This window comes from Trichechus manatus, unplaced genomic scaffold (genome assembly GCF_000243295.1).
Source record: "Trichechus manatus latirostris isolate Lorelei unplaced genomic scaffold, TriManLat1.0 scaffold00047, whole genome shotgun sequence".
In the NCBI taxonomy this organism is placed as follows: domain Eukaryota; kingdom Metazoa; phylum Chordata; class Mammalia; order Sirenia; family Trichechidae; genus Trichechus; species Trichechus manatus.
In genome coordinates this window covers 9,836,998-9,849,820 of record NW_004443983.1, presented here as the reverse complement: position 1 = coordinate 9,849,820, position 12,823 = coordinate 9,836,998, and the positions used below count along the sequence as shown (strand labels likewise).

At 40.2% G+C, this 12,823-nt stretch overlaps 1 protein-coding gene across 1 annotated transcript in view; it reads right to left on the bottom strand.

Moving 5' to 3' along the window:
• The window catches only part of EPB41L4A (erythrocyte membrane protein band 4.1 like 4A), a 330,037-nt gene that overhangs the window by 167,381 nt on the left and 149,833 nt on the right, over positions 1-12,823 (bottom strand). The window lies entirely within an intron of this gene.

Sequence of the window (12,823 nt, the reverse complement as noted above, 5' to 3'; positions counted from 1 at the left end):
CAGGAGCCAAAAACATACTAACAAACAAAAAAGAATGCTAGGGGAGCTTGCCGTTGGAGTGGAGAGTTGAGAGACTATGAAATGGAGAAAAACAGAAAGGGGAGGAGGAAGAAAAGAAAAGAATGAATAAATAAGAATCAGACAGGTTAAAGAACCGCAAAGTTCCCAGGGATCCCACCATTGCAACTAAGAGGTCTGGTGAAGTCGCTCTAAGGTGTTGCAGTACAGCCTGGCTAGAAGGCGTAGAGGTATACAACGCCTGGTACTCAGGGAACAGAAAGAGAAGGAAGATATAGAGAAATGAGAAACTGAGCAATGAAGAAAGACAATAAGGGAAAAGAGGAAAAAGAAAACAAAACAAATTAAAAAAGAAAAAAAAACAAAAAAAAACAAGAAAGGCCCCCAAAGAAACACAAAAAAAAAAAAAATAACATAAAAAGAAATGCTCTCAAGGATCCCTCTGCACGTCTGTGCAAGCTGTAGGGGAGTCTCCTTGCCACACAGCTTAGCCTGGCCAGAAAGGCCTCCCAACTCAAGAAAAGGAAAAGAAAACAAACAATTCAAAACAAACTAACGAACAAAAGCCCCAGGATCCCACCAGCGTGGCAGCCCAAACCAGGAAGCAGTTCCACACTCGAACAGAGCTCTGCAGCCCCTCAGGAAGAAGCAAAGATGGCGTACGGAGCCAGGTACTTGAGCGAAGGGAGGGGGAGGGGGATGTGGCAAGAGGCAAGTAAGAAATCAAAAGATGCAGAAAAAAAAAAAAAAAAAAACACTAGTAGCCAACAAATGGCACTCAGAGAGCCAGCTAGTGCAGGCTGGTGTTTCTGGACAAGAGACTGTGTCTGTGGGAAGCAGAGAGGGCCGAGTGTGGGTGAAGAAGGGTAGAGAGTGGGAAGCATATATCACAAATTACCAGAGCTCTGCAGCCCCTCAGGAAGAAGCAAAGATGGTACACGGAGCGAGGTACTCGAGTGAAAGGAGGGGGAGGTGGGGAGAGGCAAGGAAGAAATAAACAGAAGCGGAAAAAAAGCAACACCAGCAGCCAACATGGCACTCAGAGAACCACCCGTTCGGGTGTGTGGAATCCAAGCAGCCGCTGTTTCCCAATCAAGAGACTGTGGCCGCAGGAAGCAGAGGAGGCCGAGTCAGGGTGAAGAAGGGTGGGGGGTGGGAAAGCATATATCGCCTATTACCGGTTGTTTTGTCTCCTGCTGGAAACTCCGTGAGGCTGCTTTCTCGTACCCCCTGTTTGCTGGTCTCGGATAGGAGTCCAAGATGGTGGATCCGCACTGCGTTAGCTGGTAGGGGACCTCTGCATGAATCCCTCCTCGCTCTCCATTCTCTGTCAGTTTTCTCACTCCATTTGGTGCTGGGCTGAGTTCTTTATCCCTTCATTTGCTATTTTAGAGTTTCAGGATTGTTGTATTCTCTGTTCAGCTTAGTTTTTTGGATCTTTGCTGTGGAGTGACGGCGTGGTGCTTCTGCCTAGAGCGCCATTTTGCCAGAACTCTGCAGACGTAGCTCTTAACCAATACGCCACCAGGGTTTGAAGGGGGTAATATAGCGAAGAACAGGACACAATCCCTCCCTTCAAGGAGTTTCCAATCATGTGGGGATATTATTTAATAGGAAAATACAAAGCAGGGGGACAAATGATAGAGGTAAGCCTAGGGCACTCCCGGGGGTGAGGGGACATTTCAGTAAGGACACATCTAACTGGGTTGTAAGGCAGAACAGAGTTTAACCAGGTAAACATAAGGGAGGAGGAGAGAACAAGAAGCTTGTTCAGTCAGGAGAAGCAGCACATGCAACACTCTAAGACACTATAGAACGGATAAGGAGCTACAGGTAGTTCAGTCTGGCTCTAATGTACCTGGAGTGAGGATCTGGATGGGGGATGAGAAGAAGGGGAGTGAAGAGGAGAAATGCCTTGCAAGAAAAGAAGCTCAAGAGTAAGCAAGAGCCATATATCTTGAAAGACCTCCTAAGCCATGTAAGGAAGTCCGATTTTCCATTAGGGATCCATTTAAGAAGTTTAAGTCACAGAGGAGGCATCACTGGGGAAACTATATTGGAGAGGAGCAGGATCAGAGACAGTGAGGCCAGTCAGAAAGTTCTGACAGAAACCTAAGCTAATCTGATGGTGGCCCGAACTAGTGATTAATTCAAGACCCAATTATTTTCTTCTTTGAATTTTTTCTTGATATTCTGTGTTTTCACTAATGAAGCCATGCTGATTAAAGAACCAATTCAGAATTTTTGTTATGAGTTATGGATTCTGATACCCATTATCAGGGATCACATTTGTCCCAGAGAACTCCAGATGACATAAATCCTGTCAATATGAGTCAATCATAAAATTTTCTTGTTGTTGTTTTATTTCTTGATAATTTGTAAAACATAAGGTAAAACACGATGGCACCTGGCAATGATGGCACATACATTTTATTCTAGTCTCCTTCTTCTTTGTTGTCATTCTTAGGTGCGGTCGAGTCAGTTCCTACTCATAGCAACCCTATGTACAACAGAACAAACACTGCCCGGCCCTGCATCATCCTCACAATCCTTGTTATGTTTGAGCTCCTTATTGTAGCCATTGTGTCAATTCATATCATTGAAGGTCTTCCTCTTTTTACCTGATCTTCTCCCTTACCAAGCATGATGTCCTTCTCCAGGGACTGATCCCTCCTGATAACATGTCCAAAGTATGTGATACAAAGTCTCACCATCGTTGTTTCTAAGGAGCACTCTGGCTGTACTTCTTCCAAGACAGATTTGTTCATTCTTCTGGTAGTCCATGGTATATTCAATATTCTTCACCAACAGCATAATTCAAAGGCATCAATTCTATTTCAGTCTTCCTGATTCATTGCGCAGCTTTTGCACACATATGAGGGGACTGAAAACACCATGGCTTGGGTCAGGTGCACCTTAATCTTCAAGGTGACATCTTTGCTTTTTAATACTTTAAAGAAGTCTTTTGCAGCAGGTTTGCCCAATGCAATACATCATTCGATTTCTTGACTGCTGCTTTCATGGACATTGATTGTGTATCCGAGTAAAATGAAATCTGTGACAACTTCAATCTTTTCTCCATTTATCATGATGTTGCTTATTGGTGCAGTTGAGAGGATTTCTGTTGTCTTTATGTTGAGATGTAATCCAAACTGAAGGCTGTTGTCCTTGATCTTCCTCAGAAAGTGCTTCAAGTCTTTTTCACTTTCAGAAAGCAAGGTTGCATCATCTGCATGTCAAAGGTTGTTAATGAGTCTTCCTCCAACCCTGATACATGTTGATCGAACATGCAATCTGGATGCATTGATAATTACTGGTGATTAGAATACAAAAGTTGGAAACAAACAAGAAGGATTGGTAGTTGGAAAATAAGGCCTTGGTAATAGAAATGATGCTGGAGATTGCATGATAAAATTTTGCAAGACCAATGACTTCTTCATTGCAAATACCTTTTCTCAACAACATAAACATCAAGTATGCACGTGGACCTTGCTAGATGGAATACACAGGAATGAAATCGACTACATCTGTGGAAAGAGACAATGGAAAAGCTCAATATCATCAATCAGAACAAGTTCAGGTGCCAACTGCAGAACAGACCATCAATTCCTCATAGGCAAGTTCAAGCTGAAGCTGAAAAACCATTAGAACAAGCCCACGAGAGCCAAAGTACAACCTTGACCATCAAATGGAGAAAAGACAGTCTTTTTAACAAATGGTGCTGGCAAATCTGGATGTCCATCTGCAAAAAAATGAAACATGACCCCATAGACACATCCAAACTCCCTGAGGGACTGAGTTGCTGGGCGGAGGGCTGTGGGGACCATGGTCTTGGGGAACATCTAGCTCAATTGGCATGACACAGCTTATAAAGACAATGCTCTACATTCTACCTTGGTGAGTAGTGTCTGGGGTCTTAAAAGCCTGTGAGCGGCCATCTAAGATACTCCACTGGTCTCATCCCTTCGGAAGCAAGGGAGAATGAAGAGAACAGGATACAAGGAAAAGATTAGTCCAAAGGACTAGTTGTCCACAGCTACCAAGGCCTCCACCGGACTGAGTCCAGTACAGCTAGATGGTGCCCGGCTACCACCACTGACTGCTCTGACCAGGATCACAACAGAGGGTTCTGGACAGAGCTGGAGAAGGATGTAGAGCACAATTCTAACTCACAAAAAAAAAAGACCAGATTTACTGGCCTAAAGGAGACTGGAGAAACCTCGAGAGTATGGCCCCCAGACACCCTTTTAGCTCAGTGGTGAAGTTACCTCCGAGGTTCACTGTTCAGCCTGGGAGTGGACAGCCCCGTAAAACCAAATGAGACTAATGAGGTACAGGAGTCCAGTGACAAGGGCCAGAAGGCGGAAGGGGGCAGGGAAGCTGCTAATAGGGAACACAAGATTGAGTAAGGATATTGTTGATGTGCTGTGAGATTGTTAACCATTGTCATAGGGCAACATTTGTAGTAACTGTTAAATGAGAAACTATTTTGCTCTGTAAGCCTTCATCTTAAGTGAGAATAACAGCACAATTGGAAGAGCGTAGTCAACGTCACTCAACTGTGTATGTAGAAATTTTTGAAATGGTGTATCTTTGGCTATGTCTATTTTCACCAAAAAAAAAAAGTTGAAAATTTAGAGGGTTAATATGTTGTGGGGTTGTTAACCAATGTCATAAAACAACATGTGTACTATTGTTTCATGAGAAACTATTTGTTCTGTAAGCCTTCACCTGAAGTACAATAAAATAAAAATAAAATAAAATAAAAAGAAACATGACCCATATCTCACACCATATACAAAAACTAATTCAAAATGGATCAAAGAGCTAAATATAAAACCAAAAACTATAAAGATCATAGAAGAAAAAATACGATCAATGGTAGAAGCCCTAATACATGGCATTAACAGGATACAAACCATAACTAACAACATACAAACTCCAGAAGTTAAGCTAGATAACTGGGATCTTCTAAAAATTAAACACTTACGCTCATCAAAAGACTCCACCAAAAGAATAATAAGACAAGCTACAGATTGGGAAAAAAAAATTTGGCTATAACAAATTCAACAAAGATCTAATCCCTAAAATCTACAGGCAAATCCAACACCTCTACAACAAAAAGACAAATAATCCTATTAAAAAATGGGCAAAGGAAATGAACAGATACTTCACCAAAGAAGACATTCAAGCAGCCAACAGACACATGAGGAAATGCTCATGATCACTAGCTATTAGAGAAATGCAAATCAAAACCACAATGAGATACCATCTAACACCAGCATTACTGGCACAAATCAAAAAAGTATAAAATAACAAATGTTGGAGAGGCTGTGGGGAGATCGACACTCTTATGCACTGCTGGTGGGAATGCAAAATGGTACAATCGTTTTGAAAAACGATATGGTGCTTCCTTAGAAAGCTAGAAATAGAATACTATATGATCCAGGAATTCCACTACCAGGAATATATCCTAGAGAAATAAAAGACATCAAACATTTAAAGAGTAATGCAGTAATTTGATTTTACAATGTCAGTATTCACAGTAGACCAAATATTTGCATCTATTTAAACTTATGATAAAATATTTTATTAACTTAAAAATGTGCAGTATCACATAGTTTTCTAAAAATCTTGAAAATCACCACACTCAGGAACATAGGAAGAAAGAGTAGATTTGGAGAGAAAGATAACTTCAGTGCTGAATATGTTGCTTTGGGTATCTGAAAGGCATCCAAGTAGAGGATAATAGATAACACTTACATTACTACTGCATGACTACGAGTACTACTACATGACTACTAGTTTAAAGTACTTGTCTAAGTGTCTTATATAAACTTCTTTAATCCTCACTACCACCCTATGAAGTTGGTACTATTATTATCGCCATGTTACAGATGGGTAAACTGAGGCATAGAGAAGTTAAGAGACCCACAACGCCACACAGCTCCCAAGTAGTAGAAGTGTGATTTGAACCTAGACTGTCTGGATCCACAGTTTGTATTCTTTACATAGTGCAATGCCTCTTGAGATGTCTGGGTTAGAAATATGGGTTTGAGGGTCATTAGCCTGTAGACAGTAATTAAAATTAAGAAGTAGATGAGATTACCCAGGAAGAGTAACACATATTCATCAGTAGGAAAATAAGTTTCAGTGCTACGAATCCCAATGCAGAGGCTTCTAGCATTCCTTTCCAGGCCCCTGGACACTCAAAAGTCTTCCACCATAGTTTTTTCCAGGTACCCTTAACATGTTGTTATCAGTCCTTCCAGGCTCTCGTGAAGTTCACGATGTTCTTCATAAAGTCACAGCACTATCCCAGAAGACCTCTTGCTTCTTGCTTTTTGCACTCTGTTCCTCCACCAGATGCTAGAAGACACCTCAGATAGTAAGAGTACCAATTTGTAATAATCCACCATGACAATTTTCCTTTGTTTCTTTGCAACAGGACTCACATTATCATTTACACGCATTTCACCAGTCATTATGGGTGTTTGCCAAAACACAAAATCAATGACAGAAAGTGAAATCTCACACACATTGCAAAATACAATAAATCAGGATGCCAAGAAGAGCACCATTACTCATGGCAGATAGCACAGAGTTGATCCTGCCTGCTAGCACTCAGTGAATGAGGATTATTATTGCTCAGTAATACTCAAAACATTTGGGGCAGTGGGAAGGATACAAATACATGCAATTTAGTTTATATTTCTAAGGAAATTATTTCAGAGGTAAATTGTACCAGAAGAGAGAGCATTAAATGGGTGAGCTTATAGAGAGTAAGTAAGAGCATAAAGAGATCAAAGACAAAATTCTGATGAATATCAATCTTTTAAGGAATAGCCAGGGGAAAAGTTAAAGAAGATTGAATAGGAATAACCAGAAGAAAACTTGAAAAGAGGAAAATAAGAAGAATGTGGTTTCATAAGAGCAAAATGAGATTTCAAGAAGGGAGTAGTTAGTGACAGTGCAACAGAAAGGTCAAGTAAGGTAAGGGCTGGAAAATGTCCCTTGGATTTAGCAACTGGAGACCCTGAGGACAGTTTCAGTGGTATGATAGGGATCAAAGCTAAACTATAAGAAGTTTAAGAATGAATGGGATTTGAGAAGTGGAGACAACAAAAGGTATGACAGAGAAGGCGGCAGATAAGGCAGCAGACCGAAGAGGGTATGGGAATAAGGAAAGATGGTTTTTAGATGAGACAGAACATGCCCAAAACTGATGGAAAACAGGGAACAGAGCAGAAAGGAAACTTAAGAGGATAAGATCCAGGAAAAGGCATTGGGACCCTTCCACTGTGGCAGGAGAGGATAGGACGGATAAGAAGCAAGTAGGCAGGGGTAGGGGTACTCAAGAAGTTGGAAAGCTTCCAACAGATTGCTTTTATTGTTTTGGTGAAGCAAAAGAGAAGTTCACTGGTGGAAGAGGACATTTACAAGCTGACTAGATCTGCATGCTGTATGTTTGCCCCCTTCTTTGACTTCCTAAGTCATAGGGCAACAGATCTAACAGCCTGATTCTCAAAGCCAGATTGATTTTATTCTGAGAAAACTTCTAATTATATAGAACTTCTGCTTTTGAAAGAGTAATTCATAAAGGAGCCTCAAATGCTAACTTTAAAATAAGGCATGATTATAACTACAAATTTTAAAACCAGAGTAAGTATTGTGATCACATATACCCTTATTATTGCTTTCAATATCAACAAAATTCTTCTTCAAAGAATCTCCAAAGGTGTTTAAGACCTCTAGAGATTATTTGATTTTCCCTCTCCTTTGCTTCAGTTTCCTTCTTCCCCTAACTCCATAGTTTTTTTTAAAGAATATCATCAGCAATATACTTTCCTCCATCTTAATTTCAAGAAATACTTTCTACATGTTTAACACCTTATAATCCACAACGAGCTTTCATATATTCTCTAATTTGACCCTATACTAATCCTGAGAACAAGGGAGGAGAAGTATTATTATTCTCAATTTACAGATAAGGAGATCAAGACTCAGAAAAGTTAAAATATACTCTATGTATGATGACTTCTGAAAACCCAAAAGGTGGCTCAAGGTCCCTCCAGCCTGAGATTAATTTCATATTCACCCAAAACTCACTTAATTCTTTAAATGAAGAAATCTGCATTGTAATTTCAATACTGTGCCTATCATTAATGGGTCTCACCATCCCTCTCCCATAAATAAGAACCTAACTAAACTTGAAACAGCAACTAATATTGCTTTCTCAGAGTACTCTACTACTCACTTTATCTTCCTCACCCAAAATAAAACTTAAGGTCTTATAGCCATCTGGGGATGCACATGAACGCTTAATGTCAGGGAAATCCTGAGCATCTGCAGCAGTAGGAGGTATGATATTATTATCCAGGGAAAACTGTAACACAGCCTCCCACAACTAAAACGAACCATAAGGCAATCCGATAATACATTTAAATATGCGGAAGCGGGGCCAAGATGGTGGAGTAGTCAGACGCTTCCAGTGGACCCTCTTACAACAAAGACCTGAAACAACAAGTGATTCGATTATATGTGCAATCTGGGAGCCCTGAACATCAAAAGCAGAGTTGAGGAACCAGACTGAGTGGCGGGGGAGGGAGAGACGGTTCGGAAGCAGTGAGGAGTTGCCAGACCTGACCCAGCAAGAACCTGAGCTCTTCAGGCCTAATCAGCTCCGGGGTGAGCAGCGAGGCAGGCAAGCAGCAGTGCTCGGGGGGGCACACCAGGAGAGATCCAGCCGCTAACAATCTACACAACCACACAGAATTAGTGACAAGCAGCCCTAGATCGAAGAAAAAGATAAGTAACTGTGTAAAGCCTACTGCGCAGATCAAAAACACCCCCTTTAGGGAAAAACCTCTCTCCCATTAACCTCCCCACTCTCTGCTCTGAACTGGGTCCTGGACTGGCTTCAGAAATTGCCAAGTCACTTGGGCAGGAGGTAGGATCCGTCACACACCGGGAGCCATTCTCCCAGCCTTGGAGAGTGAACAAATGAACAACGGGGGGAAAAATAAACTCCCCTAAGCCAGGAACCCAGAGTAAGCACGGCTCCTCTGCCTAGGCACAGGCATAAGGGATCCATGGACTTTGAGTACCTTTCCCCCTGCATAGACTCATATGGGCCCACGTCAACAGCATAGGCGCTCATTACCACAGTACAACAGGGTATATAGCAGAACTCTAACTTCAACGGTTTCAGCCGTGAAGTGGCAGGTTCTTGACATTTGACACTGCTCTGCCCATTAAGCAGGGTCTTCACCTACCCATATCAGGGGCCTGAGGACTGGTGGCTCCACCCACGCCACCTAGCCACCTGCGATAGTGGCCTATAAATAAGAGGTGCACCCCAGTCCTACTAGCCAACAGCATTAGGTGCTCACAGTCCAACTGCAAAACCCACCCACATATGCGCTTTAGGGAAAAGGGACACGCCTTCCTCCTAGATACTGGGGGGTGGGGGTGCTATCAGCCCCCTGCCTTGCTCAGAGTGTGTCCCACTGCTGCAGCCAGATGCTTGTGCCTACACCAATCATCCATGCCTGTCTAGGACTGTAAGTGAGAGCCTACACCACACACTTGGTGCTATCTATCAGGGCACCTGAGCTGAATCCATACAGGAGGAGTAAATGGACTCCTGAGCTCACATACCTAGTAACTGATCTAAACACCTGGTGACAGGACATTAGAGCTTAAAAGGTGCCAATAATCAAACTAGCTCATACGAGCAGCCTATTTGGGCATATCAAAACAAAACAAGAAGCTAGGACACAGTAAGAAAACATAAAATAATAACTTACTGATGACTCAGAGACAACAGTCAATATCAAATCACATAACGAGGCAATCCATGATGGTTTCAGGAAGCTCTCAAAATAAAGAATCTAGAAATTTTCCAGAGGAGGAAAATTTCCTAGAATTACCAGAGAAAGAATACAGAAGATTAATATACAGAACTCTTCAAGAAATTAGGAAGGAAATTAAGCAAATTCAGAACATGCAATAGAGGAAATGAGAAAGATTAGAGAAGAGTATAATGACAAATTTAACAGGCTGCAAGAATCCATACAGAGACAGCAATCAGAAACCAAGAAGATTAAAATAAAATTTCCAAATTAGACAACTCAGTGGAAAGTCATAGGAGCAGAACTGAGGCAAAGGAAGTCAGAATTAGTGAGATTGAAGATAACTTATTTGAGAAAAAATCAGATAAAAGAATTTAAAAAAATGAAGAAACCCTAAGAATTATGTAGGACTCTATCAAGAGGAATAACCTACAAGTGATTGGAGTACCAGAGAGAATTGTAGAAGATTTGTTGGTGGAAAACTTCCCTGATATCGAAAAGATGACAAGATATTTATCCAAGATGCTCATTGAACCTCATATAAGATAGATCCCAAAAGAAAGTCACCAAGTAATATTATAATCAAACTTGCCAAAACCAAAGATAGAGAATTTTAAGAGCAGCTAGGGATAAACAAACAGTCATCTACAAAGGAGAGTCAATCAGAATAAGCTCGGACTACTCAACAGAAACCATGCAGGCAAGAAGGCAATGGGATGACATATATAAAGCCTTGAAGGAAAAAAATTGCCAGCCAACAATTATATACCCAGCAAAACTGTCTCTCAAATATGATGGCAAAATTAGGGCATTGCCAGATAAACAGAAATTGAGGGAATTTGTAAACACTAAACCAAAATTATAAGAAATACTAAAGGGAGTCCTATAGTTAGAAAATCAGTAACATCAGATAACAACCCAAGACTAGAACACAGGACAGAGCAACCAGATACCAACCCAGATAGGGAAGTCAGAAAAGTAAACCAAATCTAAAACACTGAAAATAGGGAAAAAGATGTCAATATGTAAAAGATGACAACATTTAAACAAAAAAGACGGACTTAAAAAATGTAGGCATAGATTTTTCACAAGGAGAGGAAGTCAAGGAAATATAAAGAAATAAACGACTGGTATAAACTTAGAAAAATAGGGGCAAATATTAAGGTAACCACAAAGGAAACCAACAATCCTACAAGTCAAAACAAAAAACTAGAAAAATATAAAGACTCAGCAAACAGAAAATCAACAACAATTAAAAAGATTAAAAGAAAATACATAAAGAAAAACAACTGAGCACAGAAAATTAAGTGGAACAAAGAAACTGTGAACAAAACACAAAAAAAGACATCAAAATGACTGCACTAAAATCATACGTAACAGTAATTATTACGCTGAATATAAACGGACTAAATGCACCAATACAGAGACAGAGAGTGGCAGAGTGGAAAAAAAAACATGATCCATCTATACGCTGCCTACAAGAGACACACTTTAGATTTAAAGACACAAACAAACTAAAAGTCAAAGGATGGAAAAAAATATATCAAGCAAACAATACTCAAAAAAGAGCAGGAGTGGCAATATTAATCTCTGACAAAATAGGCTTTAAAGAAAAATCCACCACAAAGGATAAGGAAGGGCACTATATAATGCTTAAAGGGTCAATACACCAGAAGGACATAACTATAATAAACATTTACGCACCCAACAACAGGGCTCCAAAATACACAAAACAAACTCTAACAGCACTGAAAAGAGAGACAGACAGCTCCACATTAGTAATAGGGGACTTCAACACACCACTTACGGTGAAGGACAGAACATCCAGAAAGAAGCTCAACAAAGACACCGAAGCGCTAAATGCTACAATCAACCAACTTGATCTCACAGACGTATACCAAACACTCCACCCAACAGCAGCCAAGTATACTTTGTTTTCCAATGCACTTGGAACATTCTCCAGAATAGACCACGTATTAGGCCAAAAGCAAGCCTTAACAAAATCCAAAGCATCGAAATATTACAAAGCATCTTTTCTGACCATAAACCCACAAAAGTAGAAATCAACAACAGAAAAAGCAAGGAAAAAAAATCAAACACATGGAACCTGAACAATACCTTGCTCAGAAACTCCTGGGTTACAGAAGAAATTAAGGATGGAATAAAGAAATTCATCGAATCAAACGAGAATGAAAACACATCCTACCAGAACCTTTGGGACACAGCAACAGCAGTGCTCAGAGGTCAGTTTATAGCAGTAAATCCACACATCCAAAAAGAGGAAAGGGTCATAATCAAAACATTAACCCTACAACTGGAGCAAGTAGAAAGACAGCAGCAAAAGAAGCCCTCAGGTGCCAGAAGAAAGGAAATCATAAAAATTAGAGCATAACTAAATGAAATAGAGAATAGAAAAATAACTGAAAGAGTTAACAAAACCAAAAGCTGGTTCTTTGAAAAGATCAACAAAATTGATAAAACACTGGCCACACTGACAAAAGAAAACCAGGAGAGGAAGCAGATAACCCATACAAGAAATGAGATGTGTGATATCACAAGAGATCCAACAGAAATTAAAAGAATCATAACAGAATACTATGAAAAATTATACTCTAACAAATTTGAAAACCTAAAAGAAATGGACAAATTTCTAGAAACTCACTACCTACCTAAACTAACACAAACAGAGTAGAACAACTAAATAAACCCATAAACAAAGGAAGAGATTGAAAAGTTAATTTAAAAATTCCCAACAAAAAAAAGCCCTGGCCCAGATGGCTTCACTGGAGAATTCTACCAAACTTTCGGAGAAGAGTTAACACCACAACTACCAAAGGTATTTCAGAGCATAGAGAAGGATAGAATACTCCCAAACTCATTCTATGAAGTCAGCATAACCCTGATACCAAAACCAGGTAAAGACACCACAAAAAAAGAAAATTACAGACCAA